General features: G+C 36.0%; 1 pseudogene; it reads right to left on the bottom strand.

Annotated features, from left to right (window-relative positions):
* Positions 1-19,845, bottom strand: part of LOC113078700 (potassium voltage-gated channel subfamily H member 6-like) — a 33,798-nt pseudogene extending 13,953 nt beyond the window's left edge.
* Positions 19,846-20,175: the final 330 nt, after the last annotated feature.

The raw sequence follows: 20,175 nt of genomic DNA, 5'->3' as shown, positions 1-20,175 counted from the left end.
ACATTTGCAATTACGTTGAGAAAAGACCTCTGCATATGTACACATTCATCAAATATTTCTGAATGCAACATTAATGTGCATCCTGCATAAACTGAAGTCTGTACTGACCGGTAAGACAATGAGAGGCTCCTTGTCCATGTTCTCCAAAGTGTCATGCTGACTCACAACATCCACAGAAAAACGGTTTCTTCAGAAACAGAAGAAACTCCACAGACTCTACCTAAAAACAGACACTTCATCGCAGTCATCTTTACCACAAACATACTATACAAACACAGCGGATCTAAAGTAAGAAAGAAAGCAGTACAGGATAGATGGATGAATCCAAGGGAACAAAAAGCTGGGTTGTTAGGTGGATTCTTAACTGCCTAAATGCACCACTTTAAAGAAAATAATCGACAGGAAAGGGAGTGGTGAGGGAGGGTGTGGATCATTTCCAACAGGTCAAACCAAATGAGACCTAAAAGGCTGAAAGAGTCTCTCGTACTGATTTGTTGTCAAAGTACGGCATGAGAGGTTACTGCTGCTGCCATTGCCTGTCGAAATCAGTTTGAGAATATAGAGAAATGATTGTGTTCAAACTAGATTAACGCATCCATAGGTGCATGGAGCAAGAATACATTTGAAAATCCATGGTTGATGACGGACTATCAAAAATATTTTGATTTAGATTTTTACGAGCATGGTGAATAAAAATGCAATTATTGTTAACTAAAACTAAGACTGCGTTTGTTCATTTATAAAATCTGAAATAAAATCGAATCCAACCACATCTAACATTTATTTTTTCTTTTTATGAAAAACTGACAAATAATGACAAATTTTGCTATGCTGCCCAATTTCTTTCAAATTACAAGTGCTAAAAACTAACAAAATGAACTTAAACCGCTTTAATTCTACGTGGCACTGATTCAACAAGGTGCTGAAAGCATTCTTTAGAAATGTTGGCCCATATTGATAGGATAGCATCTTGCAGTTGATGGAGATTTGTGGGATGCACATCCAGGGCACGAAGCTCCCGTTCCACCACATCCCAAAAATGATCTGTTGGGTTGAGATCTGGTGACTGTGTGGGTCATTTTAGTACAGTGAACTCATTGTCATGTTCAAAAAAACAGTTTGAGATGATTCGAGCTTTGTGACATGGTGTATTATCCTGCTGGAAGTAACCAGCAGAGGATGGGTACATGGTGGTCATAAAGGGATGGACATGGTCAGAAACAATGCTCAGGTGGGCCGTGGCATTTAAACTATGCCCAATTGGCACTATAGGGGCCTAAAGTGTGCCAAGAAAACATCCCCCACACCATTACACCACCACCACCAGCCTGCACAGTGGTAACAAGGCATGATGGATCCATGTTCTCATTCGGTTTACACAAAATTCGGACTCTACCATCTGAATGTCTCAACAGAAATCGAGACTCATCAGACCAGGCAATATTTTTCCAGTCTTCAACTGTCCAATTTTGGTGAGCTCATGCAAATTGTAGCGTATTTTTCCTATTTTTAATGGAGATGAGTGGTACCAGGTGGGGTCTTCTGCTGTTGTAGCCCATCCTCCTCAAGATTGTGAGTGTTGTGGCTTCACAAATGCTTTGCTGAATGCCTCGGTTGTAACGAGTGGATATTTCAGTCAAAGTTGCTCTTCTATCAGCTTGAATCAGTCGGCCCATTCTCCTCTGACCTCTAGCATCAACAAGGCATTTTCTCCCACAGGACTGCCGCATACTGGATGTTTTTCCCTTTTCACACCATTCTTTGTTAACCCTAGAAATGGTTGCCTGTGAAAATCCCAGTAACTGAGCAGATTGTGAAATACTCGGACCAGCCCATCTGGCACCAGCAACCATGCCACGCTCAAAATTGCTTAAATCGCCTTTCTTTCCCATTCTGAAATTCAGTTTGGAGTTTGGACCACGCCCCTAAATGCATTGCCATGAATTGCCAACTGCCATGTTATTGGTTGATTAGATAATTGCATTCATGAGAAATTGAACAGGTGTTCCTAACAATCCTTTAGGTGAGTGTGTGTATATATATATATATATATATATATATATATATATTTAGTATAATGTCCTATAATAATGTGCTATATGCAACAGTTTCAAACAGGCCAATAAGTAAACATTTCAACATTAAGTTTTTTTTTTTTTTTTTTTTTCAGTTTTCCACTGTGCTAGTCAGAAATATAAATAAATAAATACATTCGTGGTAGACTATTGTGCTTTAGTTTTCAATCAGTTCGTGGACTGTGTTTGTCATAGATTTTGCATAAATAATGCAAAATTATTCATGTTTTTTTTTTTTTTTTCAGAAGTAACAAAAAGCAGAAAGGCATATGTTCCAACCAGTATGCCCGTCTTTACAAGTACCATTGCTCTGCATAGTATCTACATTTGTTTTGTGATTGAAAAATAAACCTGACCCTCAAACACCCTGAACAGAACAGATATAAATCTCTACTGAGAAAGGTCCCGTGCTCTTGAACACAGACAGGATTCAAAATGTGTTCTAGCTCTTAAAGACAGCCTGCAAGACATACAGATTACATGCAGGTCTCTAACAACAAGCAGATACATGTAAGAGATAATGGTCGCTCATTACTGAAAATAAACCCCAACATGTGATCAGGACTCTGACGTAAAGACCAAGGGTCTATTTGGCCTTAAAGACCATCAGCGTCTGCCTGTACACTATCCTGCTTACATATGGCTTCTTACCAAATAAATACATCAGCATAAACTAATGTTATTTGAGGTATAATTATTTTATTATTTTATATGTACAGCTATGTTGGGTAAGTGTTTTTAGGATAAACGGTCAATAATGCAGTGCTGGCAATATTCAGTAGTATTTAACTGATGAATGTCAAAACTGACCAATCAGAATTAAGCATTCCAGAGAGAGACTCGTCATCGTTGAGTAGTCAACAGTTGATTCATGTGATTTTCACTGACTGTGCCCACCACTGCTCAGATATTTAACTTTTAGTTAAAAAGGATTTTACTTTAATGTACTGAATAGCATCTATGAGTATTTGCTCCTAACACAAACAAGATGCTATGTGTTGCTCTTTATGGTGCAAACAGTATCTACCGCTATTTGTACGCAGTGTAAACAACAACTAACTTTTTTTAACACTGTGTACATAGCTGTTGCCAAAAGTTGTTCAGAAAATGTTATCTGTCATCATTACACATCATTCCACACATACACATAGATTATTGTTTATGAAGAGGACTTTCCACAGACTTCTGCTTTTATACTGAGCTACTAATATTTCCTATTCTTTAACTGTCTCTACCCCTGCACTTCACATAAATCTTGATATCCATTCAAATGTTATTTTTCTTCTTCACATGCAGCATTGGCAAGGTATATCAGTTGGGAGGCATCCCTTCCCCATTCAGTAGCAAAACCTTTCCCACACACAAGCACACATAGTCTTACTGCTCAGTTTCTTGTTGCAAACAGTGTTAATTTTGACACGAAATTTTAATTTAGTTTTAGTCTTAGTCTTTTGACTATAATTCTTTTTAGTTTTAGTCAAGTTTTAGTCATCTGATTTGTTTTAATTTTAGTCTTATTTTAGTCGACTAAAATTGCTTGGTATTTTAGTCGACTAAAATTGCTTGGTATTTTAGTCGACTAAAATAAGACTAAAATCAATAACAGATTTACTAGACAATTTTTTACAGCTGGTATAGGAAACAAACTTAACCAAAATATATAAAACACAAATTCAACTTTATTTCAACACAACTGTGTCTTTATTTCGATTCAAAAGCTTTTATGCAGCAACAAACACTGTCATGATAATGTAAACAATAACTAGCTGCCAATTGACCATCAATAAAAGAAAAATAACGTTAGGTCCAGGACCTTAAAGCTTACAGCTGAGCTGAACAATAAGTGCATACATTTAAAGTAAATATTTAATAAGTTGGCAGCTAGGTGGATAAAAAAAGTAACAAGATTTTATAAGGTATTCATTTGTCTAGCAATATTGTATGTTTTAAATACTACATTATTGCTAGATTTGTATGTATAATGATAGGATGTGAACATTCATGTTTCACATGACTAATATAGACATATTTGTGATATTGTCAACAAGTAGAACATTATAAAATATACTAAACATTAGTATTAATCAAATGTATTTATCATATTACGTATTAGTATTGTGCTCGCATCTAATTTGAAGAAGGGGCTATTTTACAGTACTTTTCAGTTCGTAATATTTAATGCTACAACATCTACGCACTGCACTATTCCAATTTTGCTTAGCTCAATAAACAAAAGAACATCGTTGTGAAATTACATTTGAGAAAATGTCCGGGTGGCTCGTCTGTAAATGTCTTTTCAAATTGGTTGTGTTCTTGCCACGAATGAGCGCTCCGCGTGCTTTACACTTTGTTTTGTTTTGTTCGTCGTCAAACGTGAAGTGAGCTGTGGACATTTTGACGCTTTTTTAGACAGTAGGGACTTTAAGCAACAGCTGCGAATGGAACGGCTACAGCGACCGGAAGTTTGCCGTCACACCGCTGTAGCCAAGAACGTAAAAGTCACTAAGCAACGGTAAAACAGAACAGCGCAACGCAGCATTAATTCATTTATTGAGATGCAAAAAAATATATAATTTAAAAAAGCAAGAGAAGGATTGCTTTTGGCGTTAAATGACAATCTTTTGTCAGAAGAGGAGTTTTTAATATTGTATGATGTAAATAAGTCTAAAAACATAACATTTATTTACCTAACCTCTCACGTTGTAGCGACTCCGGCAAATCAGCTGTTCTCCCGTAGTAGACCGTTAAATTAGAACGTCACAAAGTAGCAGTTAAATTCGCGCAGGCGCAATACAACGCCAGAATGGCGTTGCCGTTCCACCAGAGGCTGTTGCTTAAAGTCCCTATCACCTCTTCGAATGCCGTCTTCCCGGGAGCTCATAAAAACTGAAAACCTTCGCTTCACGTCTCAATAAGTCAGGCTCGGATTGGTTCTCTTCTCTCATGCAGTCTCGCCTGTTATGTTTTGCCGGTTCTTTTGCTCATTCCTCGCATCTCTCCCGTCTGCTGATTTGATTTTCGTCACAGTCTATTTTCGTCTCGTCCTTTATTCGTTGACGATAATGTCAATCAATTTAGTCATAGTTTTAGTCTCCATCAGTGCCTTCTATTTTAGTTTTCGTTTCGTTTTCGTCGGCAAAAATATATTCGTGACGAAAATAATGACGAAAATATTTAGTCAACGAAATTAACACTGGTTGCAAAATAAGAAGTCAGAAGCCTTGAAAACTGTCATTCACAGCTCACACACAAAACAGCTGCAATCTTCAAAACAAATATGTCCATTCTCACTTTGAGTTTCTTATTCATATTTAAAACACTGCATATTTTATACATACTTTGCAACAGTATATACATGTACTCATCATGTGGAGTCACAGCCTTTCTTATCAGTATGCACATGTCTATGAACACACAAACACACACACACACACACACACACTCACACACACACACACACACACACACAAGCACACTGTGTGAATGCACATTCAGTTCCATGTGTTGGAGAGATCCCAGTGACAGAAGGTGCTCACATGCACACACACGAATTCACTGGAGCGAGATATCCGTGCTTATTGATATAACCTAACACTCTGTTTCATAATGATGGAACCAGGCAAATCCATTCTGACTGTCTGCATTGTGACTACAGCCGCAAACTCTCTCACACACAAAGATACGCAAAAGTAAAACACGCACTGAGCAAAACCTCACCAACAGCTTTATCTTGCACAGCTAAGGTCAGTGTAACATTTCCATGGCATGCCTTTTGATACTACACGTTGTTTGTATTAAAAAAAATAAAATAAAAAATTCCGCCACTCTCTGAAAAAAAAAAAAACAACTTTCAGCATGCAACATTGCACCTCGACATGCAAGACAAAAGTGTGGTGCATGAAAGGATGTGTCCACAAGCTGATATAAATAAAAAACAAAAGAAAACAACAACAACAGAAGAAAACTAAAAATGAAGATTAAACAAACTAAAACAAAAAGGGACTTATGTTAAAGCAACCACAACAAATAAAACAAACACACGGTAAATGGGAATTTGAAAATGACAAACAAAAATCAAACAAAGATGTGTAATTACACACCACTACTACAAATAAAACAAACACATGGTGAACGGCAATAAGACAAAACAAGGATATAAAGACAGAGGAAAAATAAAGGGGCGCGAAGGTCTTGGTTTGCGTATGTCTCACAAGTCGTAAAAAGTCAACAGAGTCTGACACTGAAACAACACCATTAACAGTGATCTATGTGAGTGGCAACAGCTGTCAGTCAAATCCATCCTGGTCCTGACCTATTTTATTCCCCAACCAGGTGTGGGGGGTGAAAATCAGACAGAGTGAAAGAGAAACACAAAGCAGCGAAAGTAAGAAAAGAGAGAGGGGGTGAAGCGGAGATAAATAAAGGTCAAGGCAAGGATGGTACTTACAGGCTTAAGTTTCTGTTTCAAGCTCATGGTGGCATTCTCTGAGACGTGCTGAGACAGACACAGAGCACTGACACAGGGAAACACCGCCCTTTCACACTCGCTCTCTTTTTCCTCATGCACGCAAACACACACACACACATACACACATAAAGGTGTGGAATGGACGACGGACATCCCATTTGTGTAATGATTAGACTGTGTGGACAAAATATGGATCTGATACAGACACTGCAAAAGAATAACATACCACACATACTTCTTATCATTTTGTGTTCCTTTTATCATATTACATTATTTTAACTAGTGTAGTCTATGAAATCCCTTTATCTCTGCTTCAGACAACTACAAGATTTTTGTTTTTTTATTATATATAATTTTGATGACTATATTAACCATATGTTCTAGTGTAAAGTAAGTAATAGTAAAAGAATGGAAATCTCCATTTCAGTGTAGAAATTGTAATTGCTGAAGGAAAGTGAATTGTGTGGAAATGACGCACATGTATTGAACAGTGTCACTGCTGTCTATACTTTGTATGCTTGGCACTGATATTCTGGGATTCACAATGTCAATGGATTTCCACTCTGCAGCTGCACTGTGGCATGCATATGTCACTTGCTTATTTATTCAAATGATTCTGCAAAAGCAGAAATATTATGCATTTTTACTGAACATGCATAACAATTTAAAATGTATATATTTGTATTGAAAGCAGGAAAAATGGACCCTGAATTCTCCCATCCTTCATAATTTAAGTTAGGGGTCAGTAATTTTGGATTTATTTATTTATTTTACTAAATACTTATAATTTGCAAGAATGCATTCAATTTTGTTTAAAAGTGATAGTAAACATTCTGAATGTTACAAAAGATTTAATCTTGAAAAACTTACTTGAAGGAATATATGACACTGAAGACTACATTTGAAAATATATGAAAATGGAAAACGGTTAATTTAAACTGTAACACTATTTTAAAATATTAGTGTTGTACTGTATTTTTATCAAAAATTAGCCGCTTTAAAGACTTTCAAGTATAAAGTGTTTTATTTTTTTAAGAGTTGTAGAAGTAGCTGAATTTTACAGAGAAGCATACTGTATTGGTGTAATTTGTATTGTTGTAATCTGTAACTTGCAACTATGTGGAAGTTTTCTTTTTATTTATGTATGTGTGTGGCATTAAATTATTTGTTATGTGCTGTTATGTCCATTTGGGAAGTCTGTGATGGGCTGCCCATGCCCGACTGCAATTGCCCCTTGTGATTAAAAAAAAAACAAAGTAAACTAAACTAAAGACTTCTTTCAAAAATATTTTAAAAAATCTTCCTGACCCTAATCTTTTCAATGGTACAGTGTAAATATTTGGGGCTTTTTTCCCCATATTTATTTTTTATTGCAAAATTGTACACAATAAGACAGGGAACATCCAACAACATAAGGCTCATCCCCTATAACCCCCCCCCCCCCATATTTAATGGACAGGACAGTAGGAGACAGAAAACAATGGGAAATGAGGGGAACAAATCTGTTCATGACTTTCCATGACCAATATTTTATCTGTGATTCTAGGAATCCACATATATGTGAGATTCATGCTCATGCTTCATTCATGCTGCTCACATGCAGACTGGTCTACTAAAAACAGTGCAGCTGGTCACATAACTAGGTACGTCATGTTATGTAGACAAATCAGTACCGACAAAAATCAATGCAGAACGTCATTTCCCTTCTTGCTCAGTTTCAAATCGAAGTCCAATTATGAAGCCAGGAATTGCCTGTTACAGTTGAACCTCAGGATGTAATGCCAAACAACAGACAGCACATATGCATTACTACCATAACATCAAGCAAATGCTCAACTGCTCATACGCAAGTTTTACACTAATTATCTACATTGGCAAGCTAAAATGTAAAATGTTTTTGTGATGTTGATAGAATCTAAATATACAAACTTAAGAAATGTTGTACAAACAAATGTATTTTAGCAGAAAGGGAAAGAGCGAGCAAGAGTGAGGGTCGGAGAAAGAGTGTGTGTTTGCGTGCAGACTTATCACAGATGTGTATGTGAGTACAGAAACAGACAGTGAGTGTCTCTTTGGCCTCTGCTCCCACTGCCCTCTACTTCCATTAGCCCTAGAAGCCAAGGTCACCAGCAGAGAGCAACCACACACACACACACACACACACACACAGCAAATTAAAGTGCCCCTAATATTGTCAAACAATAGCTAGAATAACAAATTTAAGTACATACATGTCAGTCCGAGGAAGATCTTGATTTCAAAAGAAGATGTTTTGAGAAATGTATGTTTTTGGTCCATATATAATGGAATACAACAGAATTCAAAGTGTTTGGTGAGCAACATTCTTTAAAGTCAAAGTTTGGACCAACATGAGAGGGAGTGAAAGATGACAGGATTTTCATTTTGGGTGAACTATCCCTTAAAATAGAAGTTTGTGAACCTACTCAAATATATCAAGACTTTGGGAAAAATATAATAAAATACTGTATTTACATAGTTTGTACTGAGAATTAGGAAGAATGGGAAATGTTAATATCACCTGTGGAAATGTGTCATTCGCTACATTAAAAGCTAATGACACACACACACACACACACACAGACGTTATGATAGAAATGTGCAAGCTGGCAGTAGATTTGTCAGCGTGATTGATTTTTCCACTGGAAGGACTACACAGTCTCCCACTTGTGTCCATGGAGAGAGACGTCACCAATACAATCTCTTTCTCTCCGTCATTTTCAATGTCTTTCTTTGATTCTTCTTCTCTCTCTGCTGTACTGCATCCCTCTTGTTTGTATATTTGTACTACTTTATCTCTAAACTTTAAAGGCACTCACAGATTGTACAGTTGACCTTTACACTTCTATATGAACCATGGCAAATCTTTCCAGTTATTATGTGAAGAATACATAACATGCAGTAACTTAACCGCATAAGCATGCAGTCCAATATACCCAGTACACTGCATTAATCACACACAAAAAACACAGGGGTAGGAAAGTGTGTCAGTGTGAGTCCGATCCCTACACAACAGCCAAATAAGCTCTGCCCACATCAGCACAGGACTCAGTGGTCTCTGTATATAGGTCACTTAACTGACCCGTATGGAGATGTTACAAAATACTAAATCATGTAGATGATGTCACCAAACTTTTCAATGCCTGAGGAGGACTGCTGAAAGCTTTTGTAATGTCAACTTGTGCAGTACTTTTTGTTTGTGAGTGTGTGTCTACATTTAAAAAGATCATTCCCCGGGTTCACAGACAAGGCTTAAGCTAGTCCCAGACTAAAATGCATGTTTGAGATGTCTCAACTGAAAATATCTTGCTCTGACATATCTTAAAATATGTCAGTGTCATTGTTCTGTGTCAAGATGTGCACAACTTAATGTTTTCTTCTGAAGTACTTTTGTAAAAGTTGCGTAAATATCTTAATGGAGCTCCGTGCAAGATCTTGCCCCATGGGGAAAGGACGATAATGAGAAAGGTGAGGGGCCAGCCCCGAACTACACGGGAGGTGTTTGTTAATGATCTTAAGGCAGTTGGGGCCACAGTCACCAACCAAAACATTCTTTGAGGATCTGTAAAGAGGTGTGCACCAAAATGCCTCCTGAGATGTTTGCAAACCTGGTGACCAACTAGCAAAAACCTCTTACCTCTGTGCTTGCCAACAAGGGTTTCTGCACCAAGTACCAAGTCATGTTTTGCTTGGGGATCAAATACTATATAATTTCACTCGCTGAAATGCAAATCAATCCCTAAACCTTATATAATGTGGTTTTTTTTTCTGGATTATTTGTTTGGTATTCTGTCCCTATACGTTAAACACAACTATTAAAAAAAGGTTCAAACATTCAATGATGCTCCAGACGGAAACAAGATGCATTAAGAGCCGGGGGTGAAAACGTTTGGAATATGAAGATCAAGGTAAATTGTACTTAATTTGTTTTCTGGGAAAAATGCAAGAATCTTCTGTTTCTTCCGAAGGGCAGTACTAAATGAAATATATATATATATATGTATACTTCAACAAAATAAGAAAAATTTGGACATCTTCATCCTGTTCAAAGCTTTTCATCCCCAGCTCTTAATGCATTGTGTTTCCTTCAGGAGCATCAGTGAATGTTTGAACCTTTATTAATAATTGTGTTTGAGTCCCCCAAATGTTCTCAGTGTGAAAAGATGGATCTCAAAATCATACAGTCACTGCTGCAAAGGGTTCAAATGTGCAAAAGATGCTGAAAAATTGAAGAATCTGCAGGACATGGAAGATTTTTCTGAAGAACAGTTCTCAGTTTAACTGTTCAGAACAAACAAGGGACTCATGAACAACCATCACAAAACAGAAAGACAGTCGTGGATCATCAGGTAACCAAACACAGTATTAAGAACCAAGGGTTCACAAACTTGTGAATGGGGTTATTTAATAATTTCAGCAATTGTTTGTCTTGTGGACTAAATGTAAAAATATCCTACTCAGGACAGTACTAAATGAAAAATAGCATGCATTTTGTATGATCTCTCTCATTAGTTTTTTTTTAAAGTTATTCACATTATCACATATTCTGCAAGGGGTTCCCAAACTTTCGCATTTCACCGTATTTGAGAAAAAATATTTTATGTTTATATTTTAAATAAATTAATAAATAATATAAATTATATTAATATAAATATATGCATGTAAATATATTTACATATTTTCAAAATATAAACTACATGCATAATAATAATACAAAGTACACATATATATTATGTAAACAATTTTTTATTTTGGATTTGATCTAATCATGATTAATTGTTTGACAGCTCCAATAAATATATACAAAGTTATTAGAACACTAGTATTTTCAGAACAGAACAAACTAAGACAAACTAAATCCAAAATAACTGTGGCAATGTCTCTAAGAGGCTTGAAGAGACCTACAGTACCTGCAAAGCTCCCTGAAAAACTATATGCAAGTGCACGGAGGGCAAAAGCTGCTTTAAACGCAAAGAACGGTCATTCCAAATGTTGATTTATTTAATAAATAGAAGGTTATTGATAAAGAAGATTTATGATGGAATCCTCATTTTACAGCATTTTTACCCAAGTGCCTAAAACTTTTAACAGTACTGTAGCTTTGCAGGTAGGTTTTTTGAAGCGTCTTGGAGACGCTGCCACAGTTCTTGTGGATTGGGTTTGTCTCAGTGTGTTCTGTTTCTTCATGTAATCTCAGACAAACTGATGATGATCAGATTCGATCTCTGTGTGGAGCACTACCTCCTTGTGTAAACAAAAATCTCAAGTTTAGCTGCTGAAAATATTAGTGTTCTAATAATTTTATCCACCATTGTACATATATATATATATAGAGAGAGAGAGAGAGAGAGGGGAGGGGGGGATAAAATAAGTATCTCCCTGTAAATAGGTGTTGTTGACATGAAATTTTCATCAGATGTTGGCAACATCCCAAGTAATCCAGACTTACAAATAAAACAAAACAAATAAGTTCAGGAATAAAAATTTTTATTATGTGAAACAAAATGGAATGACTGTACAAAAGCCTTTGTTGGTATTGAAAGCTTCAAGATGCCTCCACTATGAAGAAACTAGTGGCATGCATTGCAGCTTAACTTTCTTTCTCTGAAACCAACTGAGAGTTTCCCTGACTGTGTTTGGGATCATTATCTTGCTGAAATGTCCAGTTTTGTTTCACCTTCATCATCCTGGTACTGTAGGTGTCGGGACTGGACCAGCTAATATTAATTTCCACTGACTAGGGGCAGGATTGCTTTTCTGGTAACTGATAGATTTCAGCTGATGTCTTGGCTTTCTATGGTTTTTTGCACCATTTCTGAACTTACTTGTTTTGTTTCCTTTGTATGGATGTACAGATTACTTGGGTTGTTACCGACTTCTGGTGAAAATTTCAATACCTAGTTCAGTATTTATTTTACCCACTGTATATATAAGATTGTTTCTTTTTAAATGTAAATTTTCACTAAACATTTAAATGACAAAGTTCATATATCACATATAATGAAAATTATAAAGTTTATCTGTCCATCCTCAAGACCTATAAAACCATAAAAAGACTTTTTAAACTTTTAGACAAGGCTTTGTCAAGCCATATTCATTTTGTCTTCACAGACATACATTGCATATATTACACGTGCATGTGATAGTGAAGACTTTTATATTGTTGCAAAATAGTTCTATTTAATATTTTTTAATTTATTAGAAAAAATATAATCATCAGAAATGTTACTTGAGCAGTAAATCAGCATATTAGAGAGATTTCTGAAGGATCATGTGACACTGAAGACTTGAGTAACAGGAATAAATTACATTACTAATATAAATATTATATTTATTAAAATATATTAAAATAGAAAACAATCAATTAATTGTTTCAAATTGTTGTAATAATTCACAGTATTACAGTTTTACTGTATTTATTTGCAAATAATATAGTCTTGGTGAACATAAGGGACTTAAAATACATTTTGGTCCAAAATAGCAAAAACGATGACTTTATTCAGCATTGTCTTCTCTTCCGTGTCCGTTGTGAGAGAGAGTTCAAAATAAAGCAGTCTGGATATCCGTTTCATGAACGAATCATTCAGTTCACCAAATCGAACTGAATCGTTTTAAACAGTTCGCATCTCTAATACGCATTAATCCACAAATGGTTTAAGCTGCTGCTACTGTAGGTGACATAGAGGGAGGCCGCCGACAGACCAGGATCTTGCCTTCATGACAACAATTTCTATACTTCATGTTGAGCATAAACATAAAGCCTACTGATAAAGGACACTGTCAACAGTATTGACGGCAAAATAGACTATGTTTGACAGGTGCAATTTGCCAGTGTGTCACCGGCCTAAGGTTTTCAAAAGGCAAGTATATTTCAGGTACACTTTAAATATTTTGCATTTAAAATCTGTTAGGGCTGGACGATTATAGCCTAAAATCAAAACCTCAATTAATTTAACATTTTACCTCGATTAAGATTAATGAACGATTATTTTGTTTCTGTTTAGTTTTTAGCCCTCAAGGTTTGTACTGTAAATATGATTGACTATCAGCAGTTATTTTATCTATGTTCGTAACATTTCTTACTAGGTTTGGGTATCGTTTGAATTTTATTGATTCCGATTCTGCTTATCGATTCCTAGTTTTGATTCCAATAAGATAAAAATACAATATAAAAAAATTAAGTCAAACATTTAGATGTAAAACATTTTTACAAAGCATTATGTTCCAGCTGAATAACTTGAGCAAAAATCAGCAGCCTACAAAACACTGCAAGAGGAATTTTGCCTGAGCTTTAAAAATATACCAGAACAACTAGATTAATATAAATTTCAAATATTAAAGTGTTAAAGACAAGTAACCAGTCAGTAATAAGATAGGAACAAACAAATCAATTAGCAATATCATAAATAAATACAACTAAACAAAATTTCAGGTACAGAAACTGAAACAGAAAATATTAAATATATATTATTAAATATATTCAGTCAAGATCAGTGAATTATTTTATTTTGTTCTTTCATTAACATTAATGACACGCAACGCTATTTTTAGGCTGTTGTCTTTTTAAGCAAAAATACTGCACATGTGTGTTTTCTTTCTTCTCTGTTTATGTTCATGTAAGACAAAAACGGCTGCGTTTATGATGATGTACTGATGTAGTTTTCTGTATCGTAGTTTCGAATCGGAACAACCTTTTTCTACAGTTAAAATACACAGAACAGTCCGAAAACAGACACAAACCAGGAACCTGCAATGCGCTTGTGCTTCATGTGCGCTGCACACAAACATGCTACAATAAGTTTTAAGATTCTAAGCTACTTTAGTGAGTGTTCATGCCACAATGCAGCTGCGCGAACATGGTAGCTCGATATAACAATACACATCCAATCATCGAATCGTTTGAATGTCCAAACCATAAAACATATACAACTAACAAAGTTTAGTGAAGACGCAAGGCTCACCGCTCACGCACCATCAGTATGTGTTGAACCGGCATTCACCTCCGTGTTTTGCTTTTATAACACTAAATAGACGGGGCAGAGTCATGTTTCTACACACGCGCTAGTATGTTTTTAAGGGGGAAGTATTAACAGGATTAAAAAAACGAAATAACCGACATGGGAAAATTACGTCGGTTAGAGGTTATGAATTTCGGTTTGGATAACTTTATAACTTATTTATATAACTTAAATTAATCGTCCAGCCCTATCTGATATTATTCAAAGATCATACAATCCTCATCAAAAGTGTCAGTAAAACAAATTTTACACTTACTAAGAAGAAAAGTGTTTGGTAATATGCCAAATAAAGTTTAATTATAATTTTAAATTAGCAAGTCTCAAGTTATTTGTGGTTTGCTAATAGATTTGAACTATACTTAGCATGAAATAAATGTATTTTAAATATATTACTTTTTTTACTGTCCATAAAATGTTATTAATTCAATTATTTGGCTCTTTTTAATCTCATGTTGTATATTGACAACACCATAAATAAATGGGGTTAAAAGACAAAATCTCTAGGCATCACTAAGTGAACAAGAAGCTAGGAAACATTATCCTGAATCTGCTATATAGACTTGCATGAAATACAAGGATGAGCTATCAAGTATTCTTTATATTACCTGCGTGACTTGAGTGACCTTTTCCGAGACGTTCTGTGTGCGGTCTTTAATCTTGCTGGGCGCTATGATCTCGATCTCTGTGGGGGAAGGTGGTCTGAGCCGGTCTGAGCCGAAGGATATCGTTACCTGAGGGATACGGTGCCGCATCAAATCAGAGTCTGAGGTGGAGTTCAAGTTACTGGGCTTCAGATCTGAAAAATCAAAATCACACCAATTAAATCAGCCATCAAAACATATCATTAGAGAGTTTGATTAAAACAATGTCATGCCATGTGACTTGCACTACCATCCTGTATGCCAGTAATGTCACGCGATAATGAAAGTGTTAATTTAGACCTATGAGTCATACAGACACCTGTATAATGACAGAACACACTATTTAGAGCTCATGCTCATGCTCATGCGCACACACATGCATAGCGGCAGGCCCATCAGGGGTGGCGGTGGGTAATCACGGTCACACAAAAGCATTGATTAGGACTACAGCTACAGAAATAGGCCTGTCAGGCCGCCACATGTGACTGTTTCACCGGGGAACCAACAAGCCTTATTCTGGACAACCAGAGACTTAAATGTTGCAATTCAACATGTCCGAATGTGCTGCTTTTTGGAGATCTTCCACAAACTCCATTAGAAAAGAATACTAGCTCCTTTATATTCAATGCTTTGCTATTTTAGGCAAACTGGTTTTAATCAGACTTGTCAAGGATAAATTCAAATATAACACTTAATTTCTATTGAAAGCACATCCTGTACTCGGCCATGGTACTCCTGTTCAATGCTAATGGACGGGAGTCGAGTGCAGTATTAAAGCTGACAAATATCTATTCCGCTCCATCCCGGCTGGGGCCCCTGCTCATATTTCACATATCTAAATGCTCAGACATATGACATGATCAACAAAGTCAGTCCCACCAAAAAAGAACAAGAAAGAAGCAAGATTCACTAAGACTTCCGTTGTTCTAAACACTATCTTCTGCTAATGACACTGCAATCCAAGGATACAGACTAATGTCCATGTGTTTCTCTACTGCAGAAGGCTGTTATAGAGAAAGAGCTCAAGTTGGTTAATATACTGACACAGTATCTATGGAAGACAGAATATGTTGTGCCACATTGGAAAGTCAAACTAATGAATTGCTAATTTAAATCACACAATATGACTCTCTCTTATATCTTTATAGCTCTTTTTGTTTATTATTACAATTTAAAGTAATGTTTCTATTAATATATTTTAAAATGTATACTTTTTGTTGTTTTTTTAAAGCTGAATTTTCAGTCTTCAGTGTCACGTGATGCTTCAGCAATCATTCTAATATGATGGTCTGGTGCTTAAAGAAACATTTCTTATTGTAATTAATGTTGAAAACAGTTGTGCTGATAAACTATTTCAGGATTCTTTGATAAACTGTTTAAAGCTGTGAACAGCTGTGAACGATTTAAAAAAAATTGGTGAGTTCGACTTGTAGCATAACTTCAGACGGTGGTATGATTCGCTCTTTTGCTGTTCTGTTTTGTTTCAGGATCAAAAATACAACAAATGAAAAAGCGTTTATCTGTATTTCCAACGGATGAGAACTATGCATATACATTCATAAATCAGTCAATCTTGTATTTTATTATGAGATATTTTATTCTAATGTGATCAGTGACTCAAGCACTGATGGACCAAAGAGCACGTATTTCAACATTTGCAGTAAAAACGTGAAATATAAATTATCAGAAAATGCATTTAATACCAATATATTGAAACGTCTGTTTATATACTCCATTAATAAAGGAGTCCAGACATTGGAAAAATATCAGTCCACATGCGTTTTATGTTTAATATGAGGGAAATAGAAATGCATGCATGCGTGACACAAAAAATATTTAACTTTTAGGTAGCAAAATATTTTTTAGTAATTCTGTCAATTACACTAAGGTTATTAGCTACATTGTCTGCTATATATATTTGCTTCTTATTTATTAAATACGAGCAATTGATTGATTAAACATTGATCAAAATTAAGATAAAATGTATAAAAAACGAATATCTTTTAAAAAGAGTTTTCCATAGGCCTAAATAACTTCTGTATGACCTGGCAATAAAAAAAAAAAAAAGTGTGTCTAATGTGATTGGCTTAACTGATTTGATTGCGGGTGCGGGTCGGGTGTCGGTTCTATTTTAAGCGGGTCGGGTCGGGTGCGGATTTTAATTAGTGCTGCTGTTGGAAAACGGGTCGGGTGCGGTTTTAAGCACTGCGGTTACGGGTGGGTGCGGATTTACAAAATCAGACCCGTGCAGCTCTCTGGTAGGAACATAGTTTTATGCCACAGAGCTTCTCTTAAAACCACAGACAGTTGACAGACTTGTGTTCTTAGCTTAAAAAACTTGTTAAAAAAATTAAAAATACTTATCCCAGTTGCATAGTTTAAATTGTGAATTGCATGCACTAAGTTGACAGAATGCACTTTCTGTACATAATTTGCACTGCTTCAGTTACATATAGGCCTACATGTATTCATTTAATAAAAAGCAGTAAGTGATCTCTTGGTCTAGATTTTTTTTAACTGCTTAAATTAGCTGTTTAATCTAAATAGTTGTTTTTAATGGGCAAAAGAAAATCTTGTTTTTTTATTATTTAAATGCAAATGCAAACATATCGAGATATATATCGAATATCGTAAAAGAATTTACAATATCGAGATATCTTTTTTTTTATATATATATATCGCCCAGCCCTAACTTTCGGTATAGTCTGGTATATATATATCAAGAAATGTGCAGTGTACACAAGTAGTACTCCAAATAGAGTTGTTGAATTATAATTTTTATATCAATCAATCAAGTCCCTTGTACCCTTGTCCCTTGTACTGTCTGCTTATGTATAAATGATAAAGTCTGTCACACAGTCAATGTTTGTGACAGTATGTTGTTTACACTAGGAGCACAAACACTCATACCGCTCCACTGGTCCCTCATGCCGTCGATGTCGTGCAGCGAGGAGGCCCGGCGCAGGGTGTGCACGCTCTCTCTGGAGTGGCTGTGTTTGAGAGGGGGTCCGCTGGGCTCTAGCCGGTCTGAGGGCCGAGTGAGTGGGGATGAGAAGCTGCACATGGAGGGGGTCTGCTGAATCAGGGCCTGGGTCTCTGACTTCAAGCAGCTGTCTGGAGACATCTGGAGGTCTTTCAAAGCCACCTCCTCATGAGAGGGCTGCAGGACACAGAGGGGAGCTGTAGATGATGTGTCTGAGGCAATATGAACAATATGAACTCAGATGAGTGTCACATATGCACACATGTACCTGTAGGTAGTCCACCACTACTCCCTCAAAGTGGTCCTTAGGGAGGGACGGCTGCCGCTTGACACGGAGAGAGGGCATTCGCAGCCTCGTCTTACGTTTCTGACCTGATACACAAACAGAAGGTTCAATAATCCAAAGGGACTATGTTTTTGCTCAAAGCTCAGGAGACATAACTGGGGAGTTCTTGTCCTTCTGGTCTTAAAGCCCTTTTAATCATACCAGACATATCTGAGCTCAGTGCGACATACTGATGAGATTCGGTCAAACTTTAGGAAGACAGATTTGAGATTACTAGGGTCTTTTCTCTGGAAGAAAACCTATGAACAGGAGAAGACCTTTCGTGTCCATTTAAATACATTGCTGTACAGCAAATTTTCTGTCCTATAGAATATACTATAGATAACTAAAGTGTGGAAATGGGATGCTAAATAAATTGTTACCAAAAAGGCTCCCTGTAATATCAAATGAGTGTTGCATTTGATATTTGATAAACAACAAATTTATTGAATAAATAAACATACTACTACTATTATTACTCCTACTACTACTAATAATATATTATATAACTAATATATTAAAAAAGTATTGTTCACAATTTAAAAATACTAAACATTTATATATTTTAAAACAACAAGCTTATATAATATTATATAATATATATATATTACTAGTAATAAATGTGAAAAAAACATTATATGGAATATTTATGAAATATTTCATTAATAACAATAACAACAACAATTATTATTATTATTAACCTATTCATATTTGCATATGCATTTTTATAATTCATTCTAAACATGTAAGTGTCCATTTATAATTAAATATAATGATAATAATTTATGTATGTAAAAAATAAAAAAAATTATACATTAAGAAACTTGTATATTTACATTATTATTATTACTATTATTATAATTAAATGTAAAGTTATTTATATCAGCCAAATATCTCATAGTTTCTAATATAAAAGTTAAAGCAACACTGGGGGCCCGGCACACACACACACACACACACACACACACACACATACAAAAACAAAAACAAACACTCTGCAACCAAAATTTGACACCAGCTTTATCAAATGCTGCCTCTGGCTACACCTACACACGGACCGTCACACCAAGCACAGCAGTCAATGTTTTTCCCTTATAAGGCTGTTACAGTAAGGGCCAGAATCTTTTCCCACACACACACACACACACACACACACACAGAGAGAAAGGGGGGACACTCACCTGCCTGTAGCCAGCTGTGTGTCATTCGCTGTTTGATGCCACCTTTTCTCGTGGACGGGTCTAAAAGCTCCTGGAAGTTTAGGATGAACATGATTACGACTCCTTCCTCATTCTTTACTGGAACAACATCAACCAAACATGGCCCTACATGTCCCTGAAAGGGCCGAGGACCACACACACACAGGAGAGAAAGAGAATGAGCCGAGTGACAGAGACCTCAGCAAGCAGAGAAGTTTGAGTACAAAATACAGCATAGTTTAGTTTCCATGAAGAGCTGTTATAAATACCAATGTGAGGGCTGGGAGTAGTCCAAACACACTCACACTTACACAAACACACAACAAGACTCCCACACACAGGTGCTGCAGTTCAGGGGGGTCTGGGAAACCATGATTATGAGGAAGCATACATCTATTAAATAGGGGAGACCATAAATTGCTGTAACACATTCTTTCTGGGTCTGTGT

Source organism: Carassius auratus, unplaced genomic scaffold (genome assembly GCF_003368295.1).
Source record: "Carassius auratus strain Wakin unplaced genomic scaffold, ASM336829v1 scaf_tig00026433, whole genome shotgun sequence".
NCBI classification, from domain to species: Eukaryota; Metazoa; Chordata; class Actinopteri; order Cypriniformes; family Cyprinidae; genus Carassius; species Carassius auratus.
The sequence above is the reverse complement of the archived record's forward strand: the minus strand, read 5'-3'. Positions and strand labels throughout refer to the sequence as shown.